A 22060-nucleotide genomic window follows, 5' to 3' on the forward strand; every position below is an offset into this window, starting at 1 on the left:
CAAACATTGACTTGAATTGGCCATAGGTATGCATATGGCCCCTCCCTCTTGAACCTCCCTCCCCATTCGACCCCTCTAGGTTGTCACAAAGCACCAACTTTGGGTTCCCTGCATCATACAGCAAATTCCAAAAAGACGCATGTACCCCAGTGTTCATTGCAGCACTTCTTATAGTAGCTAGGACATGGACGTAACCTAGATGTCCATCAACAGATGAATGGATAAAGAAGCTGTGTATTATTCAACTATAGAAAGGAATGCATTTGAGTCAGTTTTAGTTGACTTTTGATTTACTTTTGGAGACAGTGTTAAAATTAGAGACAGTTCCTCTGGATAAATAAAACTTGCCTAAGACTTTTCACCGTATCTTTACCTATCTACCAATCTATCTATTTTTGCTTTGCTTTTTGGAAAATGCCTTGGAAGACTCTTTTTGGAGAAAGCACCAGACAAACAGACGTTATCACAAAACTCCTCTGACTCCCATATATCCTCCTAAGGTACCATTTATCCTTCCTAAACGTTATTTGTTCTCCCATAAATGCCTCGCCCAAGTCACCTGTTATTTAGAAGATGCCTTTTTCTCCTACTCCCTATCATTTATTAAGTAGTGTATCAACTCCCAGGAATTCCATTAATGCTGAAGAAGCTGATGTCAAACATTCTATGAAGAGCTACAAGACCTTCTGGAACTAACACCCCCAAAAGATGTCCTTTTCATTATAGGGGACTGGAATGAAAAAGTAGGAAGTCATGAGATACCTGGAGTAACAGGCAAATTTGGCCTTGGAGTCCAAAACGGAGCAGGGCAAAGGCTAACAGAGTTTTGCCAAGGGAACACACTGGTCATAGCAAACACCCTCTTCCACCTACACAAGATAAGACTCTACACATGGACATCACCAGATGGTCAATACTGAAATCAGATTGTTTACATTCTTTGCAGCCATTCAGGTATGACCTAAATCAAATCCCTTATGATTATACAGTAGAAGTGACAAGTAGATTTAAGTGATTAGATCCGATAGAGTGCATGAAGAGCTATGGATGGAGGTTCATGATGCTGTACAGGAGGCAGTGATCAAGAACATCCCCAAGAAAAAGAAATGCAAAAAGGCAAAATGGTTGTCTGAGGAGGGCTTACAAATAGCTGAGAAAAGAAGAGAAGCGAAAGGCAAAGGAAAAAAGGAAAGATACACACGCCTCAATCCGAGTTCCAAAGAATAGCAAGGAGACATAAGAAAGTCTTCCTCGGTGATCAATACAAAGAAATAGAGGAAAACAGTAGAATGGGAAAGACTAGAAATCTCTTCAAGAGAATTAGAGATACCAAGGGAACATTTCATGCAAAGATGGGCGCAATAAAGGACAGAAATGGTATGGACCTAACAGAAGCAGAAGATATGAAGAAATGGTGGCAAGAATACACAGAAGAACTGTACAAAAAAGATCTTCATGACCCAGACAACCACAAAGGTGTGATCACTCCTCTAGAGCCAGACATCCTGGAATGTGGAAGTCACGGCCTTAGGAAGCATCACTACGAACAAAGCTAGTGGAGGTGATGAAGTTCCGGTTGAGCTATTTCAAATCCTAAAAGATGATGCTATTACAGTGATGCACTCACCATGTCAGCAAATTTGGAAAACAGAAGTGGCCACAGGACTGGAAAAGGTCCGTTTTCATTCCAATCCCAAAGAAAGGCAATGCCAAAACATGTTCAAACTACTGCAAAATTGAACTCATCTCACACGCTCGCAAAGTAACGCTCAAAATTCTCTGTGCCAGGTTTCAATAGTATGTGAACCTTGAACTTCCAGATGTTCAAGCTGGATTTAGAAAAAGCAGAGGAACTAGAGGTCAAATTGCCAACATTCAGTGGATCATCGAAAAAACAAGAGAGTTCCAGAAAAACATCTACTTCTGCTTTATTGACTACACCAAAGCATTTGACTGTGTGGATCATAAAAAACTCTGGAAAATTCTGAAAGAGATGGGAATACTAGATCACCTGACCTGCATCTAAGAAATCTGTATGCAGATCAAGAAGCAATAACTGGACATGGAACAACAGACTGGTTCCAAATTGGGAAAGGAGTACATCAAGGCTTTATATTGTCACCCTGCTTATTTAACTGATATACAGAGTACATCATGCAAAATGCTGGGCTGGGTGAAGCACAAGCTGGATATCAAGATTGCTGGGAAGATATCAATAGTCTCAGATATGCATATGATACCACCCTTATGGCAGAAAGTGAAGAAAAACTAAAGAGCCTCTTAATGAAAGTGAAAGAGGAGAGCGAAAAAATTGGCTTAAAACTCAACATTCACAAACCTAAGATCATGGCATCTGGTCCCATCACTTCACTGCAAATGGATGGAGAAACAATGGAAACAGTAAGAGACTTTATTTTTCTGGGCTCCAAAATCTCTGCAGATGGTGACTGCAGCCTTGAAATTAAAAGATGCTTGCTCCTTGGAAGAAAAATATATGACCAACCTCGATGGCATATTAGAAAGCAGGGACATTACTTAGCTGACAAAGGTCTGTCTGATCAAAGCTATGGTTTTTCCAGTGGTCATGTATGTATGTTAGAGTTGGAGTAAAAAGAAAGCTGAGCACTGAAGTACTGATGCTTTTGAACCGTGGTGTTGGAGAAGACTCTTGAGAGTTCCTTGGACTGCAAAGAGATCCAACAAATCAATCCTAAAGGAAATTAGTCATGAATATTCATTGGAAGGACTGATGCTGAAGCCGAAACTCCAATACTTTGGCCATCTGATTTGAAGAACTGACTAACTGGAAAAGACCCTGATGGTGGGAAAGATTGAAGGCGGGAGGAAAAGGGGATGACAGAGATGAGATGGTTAGATGGCATCACTGACTCGATGGACATGAGTTTGAGTAAGTTCCGGGAGTTGGTGATGGACAGGGAAGCCTGGCGTGTCGCAGTCCATACGGTCGCAAAGAGTTGGACACGACTGAGCTACTGAACTGAACTGACTGATATCAACCCCCCGTTGTAGTCACCCCTTACAGTCACATTTCTTTGTGAACCTCTGCATGTTATTGTTTAGTTGCTCAGTCGTGTCCAACTCTTTGTGACCGCATGGACTGCAACACGCCTTGCTTCCCTGTACTTCACCATCTCCCAGAGTTTGCTTAAACTCATGTCCATCGAATCAAACATGCCTTCTAATCATCTCATCCTCTGTCACCCGCTTCATTCTGGCCCTCAGTCTTTCGCAGCATCAGGGTCTTTTACAATTAGTTGATTCTTCACATCAAGTGGCTGAAGTATTGGAGCTTCACCATCAGTCTTTCCGATGAATATTCAGGGTTGATTGCTTTTAAGATTGATTGGTTTGTTCTCCTTGCTGTCCAAGGGACTCTCAAGAGTCTTCTCCAGCACCACAGTTTGAAAGCATCAGTTTTTTAGTGCTCAGCCTTCTTTATGGTCCAACTCGCACATGTGTACATGACTCCTGGAAAGCTTGAATAGTTTGCAGATTAATCTGTCAGTTGCATCATTTGCAAATATTGTCCCCCATCCTGTGGGTTGTCTTCTCTCTTGTTTATGATATCCTGTGCTGTACAAAAGCTTGTAAGTTTAATGAAGTCTCATGTGCTTATTTTTGTTTTTATTTTTATTACACTTAAGAGGTGGGTCAAAAAAGATATCGCTATAATTTGTGGCAGAGAGTGTTCTGCCTATGTTCTCCTTTAAGAGTTTTATAATGTCTATCCTTACAGTTTGGTCTTTCATCCATTTTGAGTTTATTTTTGTGGATGGTGTGAGGGAGTGTTCTGATTTCATTCTTATACATGTAGCTGTCCAGTTTTCTCAGCATTGCTTATTGAGGAGGCTGTCTTTTCTCCATTGTATAGTCTTGCTCCCTTTGTCCTGGATTAATTGACCACAGGTGCATGAGTTTCTCTCTGGACTTACTATCCTATCCCATTGATCTATGCAATATATTTTGATTTTTGTGCCAGTACCACTGTTTTGATTACTATAGCTTATGGTATACTCTGAAGTCAGGGAGCCTTATCCTCTCAGCTCCTACTCTTCTTTCTCAAGATTGTTTTGGCTCTTCAGGGTGTTTTGTATTTCCATACACACTAAAATTTTTTGTTCTAGTTCTACGAGAAACACCATTTATAATTTGATACAAATTGCATCGAATCTGTAGATTGCTTTGGTTAGTATAGTTATTTTTGACAGCAGGAAATGGTTTATTCAGAGTGGTCTAGGTATGTGGTGGCCACCTTGAATTAAATCAGATTCAATCAGATTCAGTAAATCAGATCTGGTTTTCCCAGCCTGTGGCTCTTTGTGTCCTGCAGAGGGCGCCAAATGACTGGCCAGGGCTCTGATGCTTTGGAAAGCGTGAGATGTAATTCTGAAAGGCCAGCATCGTCAAGCATTCAGTGGTCTGTCTGCAACCCTTCCTTTTGCTTCATTTGAGTGTAATGTGGGTCAAAAGGAGAAGCAGACAGGAAAATGGTTGCCTCTCCTGGCATGTGGTTATATTGTGGAATATGAAAATGTGAGTCAAACACAGAGACAGCCCGGTCAAACAGCACCTAAACACAGAGCTTGCATGGGAACGTGTGTGTGCGTGCGCGCGCGTGTATGTACTTGTGCTTCTGAGAAAGATTAAACAGTAAAGAATGGAAGTGATGAAACATACTTTTAAAAAAACGTAAAGAGAAAATATTATAGAAAAACCTATAAAAAGAGTAAAAAAGTGGGTCATCAGAGAGAAAGAGAGAAAGGAGAGCTCAAGGGGACATGAGACCGGGGAAGGTGGATAAAAGTACTGCCACGCGAGCTCCAGGAGGCAAGATCCTGGTCCTCTCTTTCTTGCAGTTCTAATAATAGTTGAATTTCAGATGACTGTCATACAAGTAGAGGACAAGAAGAAACACACCAGGTCATCTGGAACCAATTCAGTGGAATTCTTTATTTCAAGGACTCTGATAATTTCTCTATATTATATTTTACATATATCTTACCTACTATATTTTACATATTACATGTTTATATATATAATATAATATATATGTGAATGACAATGTCAGGTGGTAAGTTTTGAATTTTCAGTGATATCAAAGAGTGTGGCAGGAATTTAGGAGAAAGTTGCATGGAAGTGAGCTAGTGTGGTCGGGAGAGAAGACTAGGTTGGGAGGGCTGGGACATGGCCTGGGCCCTGATTGATGGGAATGAACAGGATATTTGAGATGAATGAACGGAATTCGCTTCCTAGAATAGTTGTTAAGCAAGGCTGTTATGAACATCCATAAACCTACAGTAAAGATGGCAGAGTGGCAAAGAGATCAAAAGAATAATCTGTTAACAACCTTCAGAGGAGTTATAAAGGAGGAGAAGCCAGAAGTTCCCAATTTAGCAACTTCATCTTGTTTTTTCAGTGTTCTTGCATCAATTGTACCATATTTTTAAAAAAAGTTAATAAGTTGGTAAATGGTAGGAAAGCTTGACATGACATTTATTGTGTGCTTTTCACAGATCCATATTTATATCATCCAGCTGCTTTAAAGAGTTAAAATTATGATCATAAGACACATGAAGGGCATAGATAATGAGCATCTTAAGAAGAGGATCAGGACGATTTGAAACCAAAGGAGGAAGATGAGTGTAATTAAAAGTTGCTGCCGCTGCTGCTAAGTTACTTCGGTCGTGTCTGACTCTGTGTGACCCCATACTTCTTGTTTAATAAAGAAAGCTGTCTTCCTTAAAATTTACACTTAGACATATTATTATTTGAGGTTGTATTTTGCCTATCTCATTACAATGGAAGAAATTTGAATCTTGTTACTTTGTTTTCCTCACCCAGCTCTTCTTACCAGTCCTCCTACAAAGCATTAAAAAGAAAATTAAGCCAAATTTGTCCAGGAGGTTTCATTGAGCATGTAGAGTATCCTGCTCACAGACTCTCTGTGTGGTGGTTATTCCCTGGCACTTCTCTGCAGGTTTCTCTGAACCTTAACATCTAGAACCCATGACCTGAAGTACTGAGTGCTCTCCCTCTTCACCTGTAGGCAAACCTTTTGATTTCTGCTCCCCTTGTCTTCCCATAAAAGGGAGTTTCGGAGGATAATTTCCCAGGAAATCTCCAGTGGTTTTCAGATCAAAGACTGGTTTTGATGCCTTATCTCATTCCTTCTAGCTGCTTTGAGTTCTGTTCTCCTTGGTTAGCAGAAGCTTTCTTAAAAAAAGCATTGGTTATTTTGCAGCTTCACAGGTGAGAGCAGAGGCTTCCCAAGGGCCAATCCAGTTCCATTTGAGGCTGGACCAGTCATCCATGTGGTTGGCCTCTGGTTCTCATCAGCTGTCTTGTTCTGTGTAGAGTGAAGATGGTGTGCAGAGTGAAGGTACAGGCAGAAACGTTTCACGGTTCCTGTGTTCCAAGAACAGAGATGCTCCACCAGCTCACTCTTGCACCTTGTTCGCAGCAGGTACAATGGATTTGTTAGAGTTCTGAGCTGCTGTCATAGTGGAGAGTCTGATTGGATCTCCGTGCTAACCAGAATGTTCAGCACTGGTGCATCACATATTGACTGATTTCTAACTTGAAGTCCTGGGGTCTTCCTGGAGGAAAAGATAGCAGAGACTTGTTCTTGTGTATTGTCAGTGGTGGTGTCTTAGATCAAATGCCTGCAAAGTTCCAAACTGGGACCCAAGGCAGCTGACCCAGCCCTCTTTCCCATGTAGTGAACAGCGTCAGGGATCTCTCCCCAGTGGGTACTTGAACTGTGTATTCTCATCTTCATCACGGTAATGTAGCAAACTCTTCGTGCTTGGCAATGAAAAGATGGACAATTCAAACCAGATGATTGTAATGCACGTGGCTCTGGATGTAATAAAGACAGTCATATGATGAGACACAGGCTCTCTCACACACACATTCCACTCATATATGTTTGATTTTAATTGTACTCTGCATCTACTTATACTCCTCCCTTGACTTGGCCCGCACCATCATGGACCATGGGGCACAGAAAGACAGCTAGGGAGGCACCAAACTGACCCTCCACTGGTGGTTATTTGAGAGCTGGTCATCAGGCTTCAAGTTCATGGCTGCAGTGGGTGCTGCCCCTACACCAGTAGCACAGAAACCTTCCTGCTGTACCAGAACGTCCATCTAAACATGGGTAACATCAGTCAGAAGACTGGGGCAGAAGGTAACACTGCCCTAGCAGGTTAACAGCCCTTGAAAACCAACCAATCTCAGGTCCCCTGGAAACTAGGGAGGCCTGTAGCTGTCACGAACAGGTCAGACCACATAGATCTCATAGGAGACTCAGTCTGGTGCTCTGGGGATCAGAGCAGATGATTTAAAGTCTCTTTCTATATAACTGTATGTTCTTTGGGAGAAAAGATTGGGGTGGGGCAGCAAACTGGTTTCAAAATTCTGCACTAAAGAAAGTTAAACAGCTTTCTTTAGCCTTTAATATTCTGGTTTGATTGCAAATCTCTAAGAGGGGGAAATAAAAGGGAGCTTTTCCCAAATGTTTTTCAACTTAGATTCCATTTTCACTGAGAATCACTCACATTTCAATGCACACAAATGCCCCACCCCCCACCCCTGCCCCAACCCAGTTTGGAGAATGGCAGCTGGAGAGGTCAGGGAATCCCCCGCTGTTCAGGGTTGCCAGCTCTGCGGAGACTCAGCTCCCAGGTCAGTGGGAATCAGCTCCCAGACAGTCTGTGGGTGGAGGGCCTTCGCAATTGGACCCCCACGTGCTTGGCGGTATGTGAATGCTTGCTAAGGTTACATCAACAAGTGGATTTAAAAGAAAAAAAAAAATCTGAAGATCCACAGGCTGCCTGTGCACCCTTTCCAAAGGTTGCTCTGCTGAGAGCTGAGGGGCAGTGAATGGTCCCAGGTGGGCAGAGGGTCTTGCTTTCTACAAAGACCTCTCCATAAAGGTGAGACCTGCCTCTCTCTCTCTCTGCTTACTATGATGAGTTTCTCCAGGGCCCCCACATCTCCCAGGTGCTAGATAAAATGTGTTTTTTTGAGAAAGTGAAAGAGTGTGTTGATTTACTATTAAATCTTTTTGCAACTCAGATGATTTCTAATACTTTGCTTTCATGAAAATTGAGGGAAGACCTAATTGAGCCATCAGAAATTAGATCATTAAAAATCATCTTGATGATAGACCACCCTATCAGAGGGAGCTCAGTAACAGACATTGCTATGATAAACTTCCTTTCATTATCTTGTTCATTTTCATGAAAAATGTTTCATAGTGTGTACAACACACACAGAAACAATAATTGTAAAATGAGATTAATGTTGGTGAGGATTGCCATCTATTTTAGGAAATAGATGCATCTCAATTTAGTAAGTCTGATGAAAACTTTTTTCCAATAAAAATTTACTTTTTATATTTAATATTAATAAAATCCTGTGTGATAAATCACATATTAATAGTATCTACAGTGATAAATTCAGTTTAGAATTATTTCTTTAACATCTAGAGCTACTTGGCTACAGGATTTAACCATTACCTTCAAATTAAAATGTACAAAATTGAATTCAAGTTATATACATATTTTTGCTGCAGATAATTATGGATGATCAATGAAAGGATTTTAGGCATAAAATGTATCACATTAACATACAATTATGTGAAGAAAGTAGAGTGGAAATACCAGTTTAAGGAGTAAATAATTTTTGCCTACTAAAGATGAGCTTGTACGTGTATATTAAAATGAATTATGGTTGATATCAAATTGCTGTGGTATTAGATTGTCCTGGAAACAGTGAAGAAGTCATATTAGGATTTTATTTTTAAAATTTCCTATTTCTGATTCACCAGAGATTATATCCTTTGCAACGATTTAAGTTGATGAAGAAATGGTTTAGATGTTAACTTCAGCACATGTGAAGAGACATAGTGGTTTTTGTTTTTTTGTCAAGTGATAGTGTCACTATGCATTTTGAAAGATGCACAAATGAATAATTTGAAGAGACACACAGTTTAAAGAGTTACTTTGAGGGGTAACCAAGCAGGAAGTGGAAGGTCTCTATATCCAGCAGCACATAAGGAGAATGGAGAAACAGGGTCCAGAAAGGGCTCCATGTGGTCGGATTTAGGCTCTTTCCACACTTCCTCCCACTGCCCTCCTTCTAGCTCAGGATCCAGGTCTAACAGGTCCTCAGCTCCCAGCTTAATATTCCACGTTACCACTGCTCTCCTCCCACGTGTGGCACTCATTTCTTTCACATTTAATGACAATCATGTTGACCTGGCCCTGGGACCACCTCATGGAACTAACCGGGGAGTCATTGTCCCCTGGCCCACGCTCCCTGCCTCACTCTTGCCTCAAATCCCAGAAACCCTCAGACAATAGAAAGCCCAAGTTTAGGCCTAGGCTCTCAGCCCTTGTCCATCTATCGTCATCTGAACGATTGCTATTAATTTGTGCATTTGCAGTTTTCAAAGTGCCTCCCTCTTTATGCTTCCTCTTTTCCTCTTTGCCACAACCTGCTGTGATCAATGACGGTAGAAGATAGATTGATGGATGGATGGATGGATGGACAGGTAGGTAGAAAGAAGAAACTGGGGCTCGAGAGGACTTAAATGGCTTGCCTGTGATGACACTGCAAGAAATGGTGGTGTTAGTATCTGGAAGCAGGTCACCTGCCTTCAGACTCTTCGCCTTATGCATGATGTCACGGGCAAGTCCAAGGTCAAAGAAAACCAACTGGAATCTTTTGAGTCTGGGGTGGCCCACTCAGAAACCTTACTGATCATATAGCCGTGGAGAGAGTGGTGGGTGTTCGCACGTGGTCCTTGTCTGATGGCTACCATCTGGGGCTTTCACAGTTCATCCAGGATCTCTGTCAGACATTTGGAAAGGACTTACAGCAAGGCGAAATGAACACGTTAAGTGTACTTCCACGTACGTGGGACAAGACTACTTAACTCAGAACAGGACATGATGGTGTGGAGCTTAGAGAGCTGAGTGTAAACAAACATTCACATAAAAATGGGCAAGTTTTGCTGTGAGTGGTGTTTAAGTCTGGATAGTTGTACCGGAAATAAAACTTGGTTGGATGTCAAAACACCAGTCATCTAACTTTAGTTTTATTTTTAATTAAAGACACTGACTTTTAGAAACCAAGAGAAATACTAAACCTGTTTCTACTTACCTCAAAGTGCCCAAATTTATAGTTATTTCTGGCTAAGTTGATTTCACCTATGCTTTTGTGTCATTTTTGGAAAACTTTTGAAGATCTTATTTTTGAAAGTGCATTCAGACATACAGTTAAAAAAAAAATTACTCTGACTTTGTAGCTTTATATTTTATTCTTCAATTTGAGATATTTCATTTGAGACAGCCCTTAAGAACATTGTAAAGTTAGTTGGCATTTAAGGTCACAAAATTCAGACACAACTTAGGGACTAAACAACAATTGAACAACAGAGTGATTGATTCCTTAGGACTTAAAGGAGTTGATCTAAGTCAGATACACAGTGAATAATTTTAGTTCACTTAGCGCACACAGGACATCATTTACTAAAGAAAGGACTATGGCTTTATAAACAGCTGAAGGTTGCTCTCCAAGACTACCTGGAATTTCAAGTGTGCACATGGCCAGGAGTTCAGCAACCTGGACTTATTCTACCTGTCCTTGTGGATTGGCTCCAGCTGTTTCCTTCTTCTGCTGCTGCTGCTAAGTTGCTTCAGTCGTGTCCAACTCTGTGCGACCCCATAGTTGGCAGCCCACCAGGCTCCCCCATCCCTGTGATTCTCCAGGCAAGAATACTGGAGTGGGTTGCCATTTCCCTCTCCAATGCATGAAAGTGAAGTCTGTCAGTCATGTCCAACTCCTAGTGACCCCACGGACTGCAGCCCACCAGGCTCCTCCATCCATGGGATTTGCCAGGCAAGAGTACTGGAGTGGGGTGCCATTGCCTTCTCTGGTTTCCTTCTGAGCATAGCTCCACTTGCTGAGTAGTCAGGCTCACTGTCAGTGACTGACGTGCATAGATTGTCCAGCAGGGAAGGGTGAAAGATACCAGTGTAAATGACCTCCTCTGGCATTTGGGGCAGGAAAATCTATTTCTGTGAAACTTTGCTGTACAGGAGAAACAGCATCCAGACCCCTGGTGTCTACATATCAATAATGCTTCTGCTACTATTATTAGGATGAATAAAAGTCACCTCTCCCAGAGTTTCAAATACCAAGGATCATTTTATTTTTAGCTGCCAGTGCTGCATACAGAGAGGACACAGGGCTCCAGGGAGGTGGAGGGGCTTGCTGAGATCATAATGCAAGTTATTAATGGTAAGTCAGAATTTTTTCTGATATCTCTCGACTCTACACACCCGCCAACTACTATCCATCTGTGAATTTGGAATCAATTTACAGATTAATTTACTACTCATGGCCAGTGTTTGTGAAGTGTTGTAATGTCCTGTGCAAAAGATACTTGTGTGTGTACTCAGTTGCTAAGGTCTGTCCAACTCTCTGCGACCCCATAGACTGCAGTCAGACTACCTAGACAACCAGGTTCCTCTGCCCATGCGAATTTCCAGGCAAGAATACTGGAAGAGTGGGTTGCCATTCCCTCCTTTAGGGCATCATCCCAAGCTCTCCTGTATCTCCTGCATTAGCAGGCAGATTCTTTACCACTCTGCCACCTGAAAAGCCTTCAAAGATGCTAATGGTATTTTATTAGTATGAATTGATATCTGTTTATAGTGTAAAGCAGGAGCAAGAGGAGTATAAGCTATAGAAGAAAAATTTAAGTTGGAATCCATTCTGAAAATACTTAAAAAAAAAAAAAAAAGATCAAGGAAGGAAAGAACACAACTGTGCCCAGACTGACAGCTTTGGGAGGAGTGGGATATTACAGTCTGGAGTAGGCTGGAATATTCTCCAAATGCCCCAATGTCAAGCACCAAGCCTGGCTCAAAGCTGACAGCCAGCCAGCACGTGTTCATCCAGACTGAAGCACGTGCATATTTGCATATGAGCTGCTCTCTTAGCTCATCTGAAGGAGTATCTTAGAGTTTTTCATTTCTGATTCCTCCAGGGGTTCCTATCAGGCTCCCCTGGGTTATTGGGAGGAAATTGGACCCTGAAAGTAGCCCAGGTGAGTGGGAACTCAGAAGCCATGAGTTCTTGCCTTGAAGTTCAGAACCTTGAAGCAGCCATGCAAGATGTGCCCAGAACGAGCTGCCAGTGCTGCTGGGCTGGTGTGTAGAAGAGGCCCCCTGGCCAGCTTCCAGTCCCCCAGCCCAGGAGCCTGAGCATCCAGAGCAAGGTGCTGGCTCCCAGGTGCTCCGAGCTGGAGCCGCGGGCGCTTCATCCGTATTACTGTTTCTAACCTGCTGATGCAGGCTGCGTGTAAGTGCAAGGAAAGGAGCGACTTGGGTTCACATGCAAATCCACCTGAGCCCCCCAGCCTGCTGCTCGCTGCCTGCCTTCCAAGAAGAGATGCGGCAGCTCTGCTGCTGAGCCTCGGCAAGTCCTCTACATGTGTTTGTGAGAGGAGCTTCCTCTTCCAGAACACAGATCCTGTTGGCTGTTTGTTTTCCTGAGACAATCAACTTGTGTTCTTTGCCAGCAGAGCGCCTACACAGCCCTAGGCTTCTGTTTCTCTGGATTGTGGAAACACTACTCTCCTTTTCAGCTCTCCTTGGAAAACTGTTAGGGACCTCCTAGAGAGGAAAGCTATTGCTTGGGGTTCAAAGTGGATCCAGGGGAGGAGTAGGGTGGTGTGGGCACAGATGATACATGCACCAGTTTCCTTAAGTGAGACAATGCAGAGTGTCCACAATATCAAACGATATACCTCTGGAAATCCTAGCTGGCCAGGGGGTGGTTCACAGCTTAAGAAATGGCTTTGTAACTTATTCAGAGTGTGGCAAGTCCTTCAGGATTCCGAGCCCAGTTTTTTCAAGCTACTCAATGACATAGGAAAGGAAGGGGAATGTTCTAATGTGAAAGAAATGTAAAAGAGACCTAAGTCACATAATAATCCCTTACATTGTGTCTCAAAGAAGCCTACAGTAAGAAAGAGTGTTTTAGGTATTTGAGGAACTTTTGGATATATGAGAACAAATAGGAATTTGTCTGTATCTGCTAGGTTATCCGATTTTGGGGGTATGTAATTGTTCATTGAAGTCTCTAACAATCCTTTGTTCTTGTATCTTATCATTTGTAATGTCTTCTCCTTCATTTAAATTTTATTTTAGTCCTTTCTTTTTCTTGATGAGTCTAGCTAAAGATTTGTTTATATTTTTAAAAAACAGAGGTTATTAGTTTCATTGATTTTATGTTTTTTTTTAGTTTCTATTTCATTTATTTGCATTTTGTTCTTTGCCTTCCTTATATTAATTTTGGGCTTGGTATGTTCTTATTTTTCTGGTTCCTTATTAGGTTGCTTATCTGAGAGCATTCTTTTTTCTTAACATACACATTTATTGTTATAAACTTTCCTCTGAGAACTTCTTTTGCTCCACCCCTTAAGTTTTGGTGGTATTCGTTTTCTCCCTCTCTCTCTCTTTTTTTTTTGTGTGCCTAATATCTATTGTTTAGCCACTGTGCTATAAAACCCATCATAGTGTCATGCTCAAAGATGCAAGTTTCTTTTTTCTGACTTTCAGGAAGCTAGTAGAAAATTAATGTAAGACATGCTGGAGCAAAACAGGAGCAAAAAGCACTGAAGCTTGCAGAGGCCACTTCCACCTGGTAAAGTCCCCACATGTAAGATTGACACACAGAAATAGAGAGAGCCATGGTGCGCTCTACTTGGGCATCTTGAAATAATCCCAGAACTGCATGTTACAGAGAGTTCCTTCAGTCTGTTCTGTTTGTAACTCAAATGGACAGAATGAAACTAGTTCCTCAGGCAGTATCAAAGCAGCTTTCCTCATGTCACAAAAACTTCCAGAAGTGTGAGACTTAGAAGTGGATCCCCAGTGGGGGCAGTGGTGTCAGAGCCCACAGCAGGAGCCCAGGGGAGAGGCTTACCAGCCTCCACTCTCATCCTTGCTCACACACCACACGCCTTGTTTAGAACAGGTTACTCTAAATCAGCAGGAAATTCCATGCACGGTTAGATCACACAATGACCCATTCACTGTTGAGCACTGACAGTGTGGCCACGACTTTTCAGGGTGCAGCGATGTAGCAGGGACTGGGACACCATGCTTCCTGTCGTTGTGGCATTTATAGTCGAGCAACGTCTGAAGTAATACCTCATTTATAAAGAGGCAGAAACCTGGTTTTGGTAGATTTGATCGTCAGGAAAAGAGATAGTACCCTTTACACTTTACTGTCCTTGTATTTTCTGTATTTGTGTTTTTGCGTCAATTTGTCCTCCTAGGACTCCAACTCAGACCGGTTGTGTAGTAGTCTAGGAAACAGCAGTAGTCCACAAGTTGGCTCCAATACCCTTTTTGTGTGTGTGTGTGGTGGGTGAAGTAGCATAATCCACTAAATCCCTCAAGTTTGGGTACTGCTCTGTCATCTGGGAGTGCTCTAGGAACTGTGAATTAGAAAAAAGTTGACAAATAAATTAGAAATCCCAGTGAGGTTGTTTGGATGTCTGGGTCACATGTGTTCCCAATTCTGTTCTGAGATATTCCATTGACTATCGACGCTGAGACACCATGTCTTATGTCGACCTGGCCTTTGTAAAGCTGGGGAAAGTCAAAGTAAAGTCTCTCAGTCGTGTCCAGCTCTTTGCAACCCCATGGACTGTAGCCTACCAGGCTCCTCTGTCCATGGGATTTTCCAGGCAATAGTACTGGAGTGGATTGTCATTTCCTTCTCCAGGGGATCTTCCCAACCCAGAGATTGAACCCAGGTCTCCCACATTGTAGACTGACGCTTTACCGTCTGAGCCACCAGGAAAGTCCCCTTGTAAAGCAGGGGGGTCCTGGTCAAAAATGTGGTCAGCATTCCACTGCAGAACTATGGTATCTCCCTAAGAGGAATATTAACCTTGGTTTCCATCACTAATTGAGAAGATAGAATAAAAGGTGTAAATGCTGGCTCCAGCCTTTACTAGCAGTACGACCCTGAGAACTTAAGCAAGTTAATAAAACCTCTCTAAACTATTGTTTTAGTTCATTATCAGTAAATGAGGCTAAAAATATTTACCTTGTAGTGCTGCAGTGGTTAAATGATAAAGTCCGTGGTAGAGGGTTCATATACACCATGGGCTTTCCTGGTGGCTTAGCTGGTAAATAATCGGCCTGCAATGTGGGAGACCTGGGTTCAATCCCTGGGTTGGGAAGATGCCCTTGAGAAGGGAAAGGCTACCCACTTCAGTATTCTGGCTTGCTTTTAACGTGCACCCCGGGCGTCCCCTCACACGCTGATTCTGGACTTGGCCATGTGACGAGCCTTGACCAGCGGCGCGTTAGCAAGAGCGATGCAAGTGAAAGCCTGGTAAGTCCTTGCACATTGGGCTCTGTTTTCTTGGAGTCCACCTGCCATGCTGTGAAGACGCATAAGCAGCCGTGTGGAGAAGCCCACTCGGAGGAGGATGGAGGCCTTAAGCCAGCTCCCAACTGGGCTCCCAGCCTGCAGCCAGTACTGATTTCCATCCATTGGTATGAGTCCATTTTAGATCTTCTAGACATCCAGCTCAAAGCCAGCAACATTCTGGAAGCCTGGTAACCTTGTGGTCAACCCCAGAGCTGTAGGAAGGAATAAGAAGTTGTGAGAAGCCATTAAATTTGGGGTGATGTGTTATGCAGCAATCGATAGCTAAAACAGAGCCATGTGGAGTCCTGCCACCACAGGCGGCATTGACTTTGTGTCTGGTGGAAGAGTGGAGAAGTTTGGAGGAATGATGAAGAGACTGTTTGGTGCAGGCTGAAACGCAGTGGAGGCTGTCCTACGGGAAGCTGCAGGAAAGAGAACTTGAGTCATGTAGCCGCAGAACAGTTACCAGAACTATGCCGGTGGAAATATGGGAACTAAAAGAGGCGCCTCATGAACTTGGGGTCTGGCTAAGGAGATTCCTGGACGGGATGCTGAAAGTGTCATCTGCCTCCTTTTAGACACCTGTGGTAAAGTCCAGGAGGAGCTTCTTGAGCTAAAGAAGAAAATGTTTAGATTTCAAGCAAATTTAGAAGAACTAAAAAGGCACTAGACCTTGTGGGTCTGATAATAAAATTGCTTTCATCTCTCCAAGGAAAATTTCTCAAAGTGAAAAATGGCCTTGGTTTGAAGATGAAATCCAGAGTACTGTTAGTAAAATATGACCTCAGGGTCAAAGTCTCTGTTAAAACATGAGCAAGATTTAAAGAGTATCTCGTGGTCCTTTCAGCTAAAGAAGAAAACTTATAAGAATCTTAAAGGTACCATGTAAAGCAGAACTACCAGATCATCCAGAGGAACTGGGAGAAATGTTACCTTGTTATTAAGTCTGTAAGAATACGGGTGGTTTCTTATGCAGCAATAGACCAGCCAAACAGGTCACTAATTGTTTTTAGATGCACTTGTATAATGGTAGGAAAAAACATTTTTGACTTCACGTTTGACTTTTGCCATATAGTCAGAAAAGGGCTACTTTTGCAAAAATATTCAAAATTTTAATTTTTACCCACGTGCTCTGTATTTTTGTCAACATCTTTATTTTCTCTTCTTAAATTGTTAACTGGTCAAGTGGTATATAAGGGCTTCCCTTGTAAGCTCAGTTGGTAAAGAATCTGTCTACAATGCAGGAGACCCGGGTTCGATCCCTGGGTTGGGAAGATATCCTGGAGAAGGAAATGGCAACCCACTCTGGTATTCTTGCTTGGAGAATCTCATGGACAGAGGAGCCTGGCAGACTACAGTCCATGGGGTTGCAAGAGTCGGACATGACTTAGTGATTAAACCACCACCTTCACAAGCTGTGTATATTCTCATTTATTATTGGTTTGACATATTTCAAGCAGTTCTATGATAGTGCTTTCATCAACTTCATGAAATCCTATACCTTTTGCAATATTTACAATATCTTTTCACTTTTACTGTCCTTGAATTTATTATCTGCTATAATGTTGGTAGGATGGATACTAATGTCTTGAAAGAATGGGTCTTCTGTTAGACATTAATTTTATAAGTAGTCAGTTTATTAATGAATAATTTTTCTTTAAGAAGTTTTGCTTCTTTTAAACAACCACAGATATTGGATTCTCATATAATGAGAGGCACTCCAGCACCACTCAATTTATAACTGAACAGGGCTTAGGACCAGACAGGGCTTGATGTTCTGGTAGAAGCTGAGTTGAATTATGTGATTCAGGCTCACTGTCTAAGAGGACCTTCTGTTTTTCACCCTGAATCTAAATCTTGGTGCAACCCACTCAGATGTAACTTTGGGGTGGGAGAGAACTAAAGAGAAGTCTGGCCCACTTAGCATGCCATCGTAAAGTGTGGGAGAGGTGGAGGACAGAAATGAATGCTCTGTGAAGACAGCTGCACAGCGTGCAGGAGGAGGCTGACAAGAAAGCTCTCCCCATCCGTGTAATCCTCCGAGGCACCGTGAGCCTGCTCCTGGCAGGTGTGACCTGAGGCATGTCCTGGGTGCTGACAATCAGTACATCGTCATCTCTTGTGGGAAGATAGAGGAAGGAGTGGGTAAAGAAGTAGTAAAGCAGGAAAAGAGGAGAAAAGAATCCCCTGTCTCTACAGGGTCCATCATACTGGACAGAATCCATCCATTAGGTGATGGGAGTCTGGTTGGTCAGAAAGTAGCGAAAGGAGGTAGGTGTGCGGGGGGCGCTCCACAGAAAGAGGCAGTGGAACTTCCCTCAGCAAACCCGAGGGGTCCCGAGGAGAGGTGAGCCTGCTGTCTGCCAACCCAGCCCTTAGGCGAGCGAGAAACAATCAGACTGACAGGGGTTCCCTCTAAGCAGTTCCACTTTATTGCCACAAACTCTTGGTTTATATAGGCAAGCAGGGCTTTCCATAGTTGCACCAATCACGTTAAAGGTCAAATGGTAATATGCCATAGTTGCACCAATCACGTTAAAGGTCAAATCATAATATGCCATATTTGCACCAATTATGTTAAAGGTCAAATCATCATGTGCCCTCATTATAACAGGAGTCTATGGTGATCAGGTGCTATCCACATGCTATCCACGTGTGCGGAAATCAAGACCGCCAATCAAAAACTTTAACATAGACCACGCCCCTCTCTCTTCCGCCAGGCGTCATCATAGTTTCCCATCGCAAAGCTAACCCGTCTTTTTTAGGGTTTCCCATTTAGGGCCCCACATAGGTGTTGTACTCAGAGAGCAGATCCCTCTATATTTCGCTCTCACGTTTCCCCTTTGGAGAGGAGATAAGAGAACTGAGCAAAGGAAGCCACACTTCTGGGCACATTGCTTTAGCAACTGTGATAGAAGCTGGTTACAGGAATGAGCTCTTCTCCAAGTTGAAGTTCAGAAGTTATTGCTAAAAAAAAGCTTGTAAGAGTTTTTAAAAGCCCATTTCCCCCAAAGTTTGTTACTAGAAATAGGAGGGAATTGACTCCAGGAAAGGACTGAAGTGGAATGAGAAGCTCTGGAGTGAAGATCTAAAGATTCGTGTCAGATTAAGCTGAGATTGAGAAGAGAGAGATCCAAAGGAACGTATTGTACTTCAAGTGGATTTCTTTAAAAGAGTTAATCCAGAAGAGTTACCTGCTTCTATTGCTGAGTGTTAAGCGTAGGTATTTCCACAAAGCACTCCTTTTTGTAAATAAAGAGTAGAACATGTATAGCTATATTATATTATAGTTATAATTTACTCCCAAAGCCCACATTTTTTTTTAGTTTGAACACACAAATTTAATACATGAAAAGACAACATTTAAACAGAATAAATTGTTTCAGTGCTGGATAAACTTTCAGCTGAGGTTGTACATTTATAGATACAGAACATATGTATTTGTCCATCCATTTAACAATTATTCAGTGCCTGCTCACTGCTTGTCATTTACATGTAGTGTTCATACTATTAATGCAAATTTAGAAGGTTATTTTTTACATATATTTATTTATAAATACTTTTTTTATACTTTACAATATTGTATTGGTTTCGCCATACATCAACATGAATCTGCCACAGGTGTACACGTGTTCCCAATCCTGAGCCCCCCTCCCACCTCCCTCCCCATACCATCCCTCTGGGTCATCCCAGTGCACCAGCCCCAAGCATCCTGTATCCTGCATCGAACCTAGACTGGCAATTCGTTTCTTATATGATATTATTATTTTTAAAGGCTGTAATGTGTAAAGAAGTGTCACTGGCAGTAAGTCATAGAATTTTTAAATGGAAAGAAGTCAGTAATGGAAAATTTGGAAAAAAAAAGATATTCTTCTGCAATGTACTTTATCTTAGAGGTAGCAAAGCGCTAAATTCACTGATTAGGTCTAGTAATTTTCTGATACTATCTTTAGGGTTTTCTATGTACAGTATCATGTCGTCTGCAAACAGTGAAAGTTTACTTCCTCTCTCCTGACCTGGGTTCCGTTTATTTGTTTTTCTTCTCTGATTCCTGTAGCTAGGACTTGCAGAACTATGTTGAATAATAGTGGTGAAAGTGGACACCCTTGTCTTCTTCTTTATCTTAGGGGGAATGCTTTCAGTTTTTCACCATTGAGAATAATGTTTCCTGTAGGCTTATCAAAGCCTTTGACTGTGTGGGTCACAATAAACTGTGGAAAATTCTGAAAGAGATGGGCATACCAGACCACCTGACCTGCCTCTTGAGAAATCTGTATGCAGGTCAGGAAGCAACAGTTAGAACTGGACATGGAACAACAGACTGGTTCCAAATAGGAAAAGGAGTACGTCAAGGCTGTATATTGTCACCTTGCTTATTTAACTTATAGGCAGAGTACATCATGAGAAATGCTGGACTGGAAGAAGCACAAGCTGGAATCAAGGGTGCTGGGAGAAATATCAATAACCTCAGATATCCAGATGACACCACCCTTATGGCAGAAAGTGAAGAGGAACTAAAAAGCCTCTTGATGAAAGTGAAAGAGGAGAATGAAAAAGTTGGCTTAAAGCCCAACATTCAGAAAACGAAGATGATGGCATCCGGTCCCATCACTTCATGGGAAATAGATGGGGAAACAGTAGAAACAGTGTCAGACTTTATTTTGGGGGCTCCAAAATCACTGCAGATGGTGACTGCAGCCATGAAATTAAAAGACGCTTACTCCTTGGAAGAAAAGTTATGACCAACCTAGATAGCATATTGAAAAGCAGAGACATTACTTTCCCAACAAAGGTCCATCTAGTCAAGGCTAAGGTTTTTCCAGTGGTCACGTATGGATGTGAGAGTTGGACTGTGGAGAAGGCTGAATGCCGAAGAATTGATGCTTTTGAACTGTGGTGTTGGAGAAGACTCTTGAGAGTCCCTTGGACTGCAAAGAGATCCAACCAGTCCATTCTGAAGGAGATCAGCCCTGGGTGTTCTTTGGAAGAACTGATGCTAAAGATGAAACTCCAATACTTTGGACACCTCATGTGAAGAGTTGACTCATGGAAAAGACTGTGATGCTGGGAGGGATTGGGGGCAGGAGGAGAAGGGGACGACTGAGGATGAGATGGCTGGATGGCATCACTGACTCAATGGACATGAGTCTGAGGGAACTCCAGGAGTTGGTGATGGACAGGGAGGCCTGGTGTGCTGCGATTCATGGGGTCGCAAAGAGTCGGACACAACTGAGCGACTGAACTGAACTGAACTGAACAATGAAAAATCAGAAAGAGAAATTAAGAAATCAATCCCTGGCAACAAAAAGAATTAAATATCTAGAAATAAACTTAGCTAAGGAGACAAAAGAATTGTACACAGAAAATTACAAGACACTAATGAAAGAAATAAAAGGCGACATAAACAGATGGAGAGATATTCCATGTTCCTGGGTAGGAAGAATCAATATTGTGAATACTATCAAATGGAATGTGATTCCTATCAAACTACCAATTGCATTTTTCAAATGCAAAAAAATTCACAATTCATATGGAAACACAAAAGACCCTGAATAGCCAAAGCAGTCTTGAGAAAGAAGAATGGAGCTGGAGGAATCAACCTTCCTGACTTCAGATTATACTGCAAAGCTACAGTCATCAAGACAGTATGTACTGGCACAATAACAGAAATATAGACCAATGGAACAAGAGAGAAAACCCAGAAATAAACCCATGCACCTATGAGTACCTTATTTTCAACAAAGGAGGCAAGAATATACAATGGTAAAAACAGCCTCTTCAATAAATGGTGCTGGGAAAACTGGACAGCTACAGGTAAAAGAATGAAATTAGAACACTTCCTAACACCATACACAAAGAAAAACTCAAAATGGATTCAGTTCAGTTCAGTTCAGTCGCTCAGTCATGTCCGACTCTTTGCGACCCCATGAATCGCAGCACACCAGGCCTCCCTGTCCATCACCATCTCCCGGAGTTCACTCAGACTCACGTCCATCGAGTCCGTGATGCCATCCAGCCATCTCATCCTCAGTCGTCCCCTTCTCCTCCTGCCCCAAATCCCTCCCAGCATCAGAGTCTTTTCCAATGAGTCAACTCTTTGCGTGAGGTGGCCAAAGTACTGGAGCTTCAGCTTTAGTATCTCTTCCAAAGAAAGCCCAGGGCTGATCTCCTTCAGAATGGACTGGTTGGATCTCCTTGCAGTCCAAGGGACTCTCAAGAGTCTTCTCCAACACCACAGTTCAAAAGCATCAATTCTTCGGTACTCAGCCTTCTTCACAGTCCAACTCTCACATCCATACACGACCACAGGAAAAACCATAGCCTTGACTAGACGGACCTTAGTTGGCAAAGTAATGTCTCTGCTTTTGAATATACTATCTAGATTGGTCATAACTTTTCTTCCAAGGAGTAAGCGTCTTTTAATTTCATGGCTGCAATCACCATCTGCAGTGATTTTGGAGCCCCCAAAATAAAGTCTGACACTGTTTCTACTGTTTCCCCATCTATTTCCCATGAAGTGATGGGACCAGATGCTATCATTTTCATTTTCTGAATGTTGAGCTTTAAGCCA

This window comes from Capra hircus, chromosome 14 (genome assembly GCF_001704415.2).
Source record: "Capra hircus breed San Clemente chromosome 14, ASM170441v1, whole genome shotgun sequence".
In the NCBI taxonomy this organism is placed as follows: Eukaryota; Metazoa; Chordata; class Mammalia; order Artiodactyla; family Bovidae; genus Capra; species Capra hircus.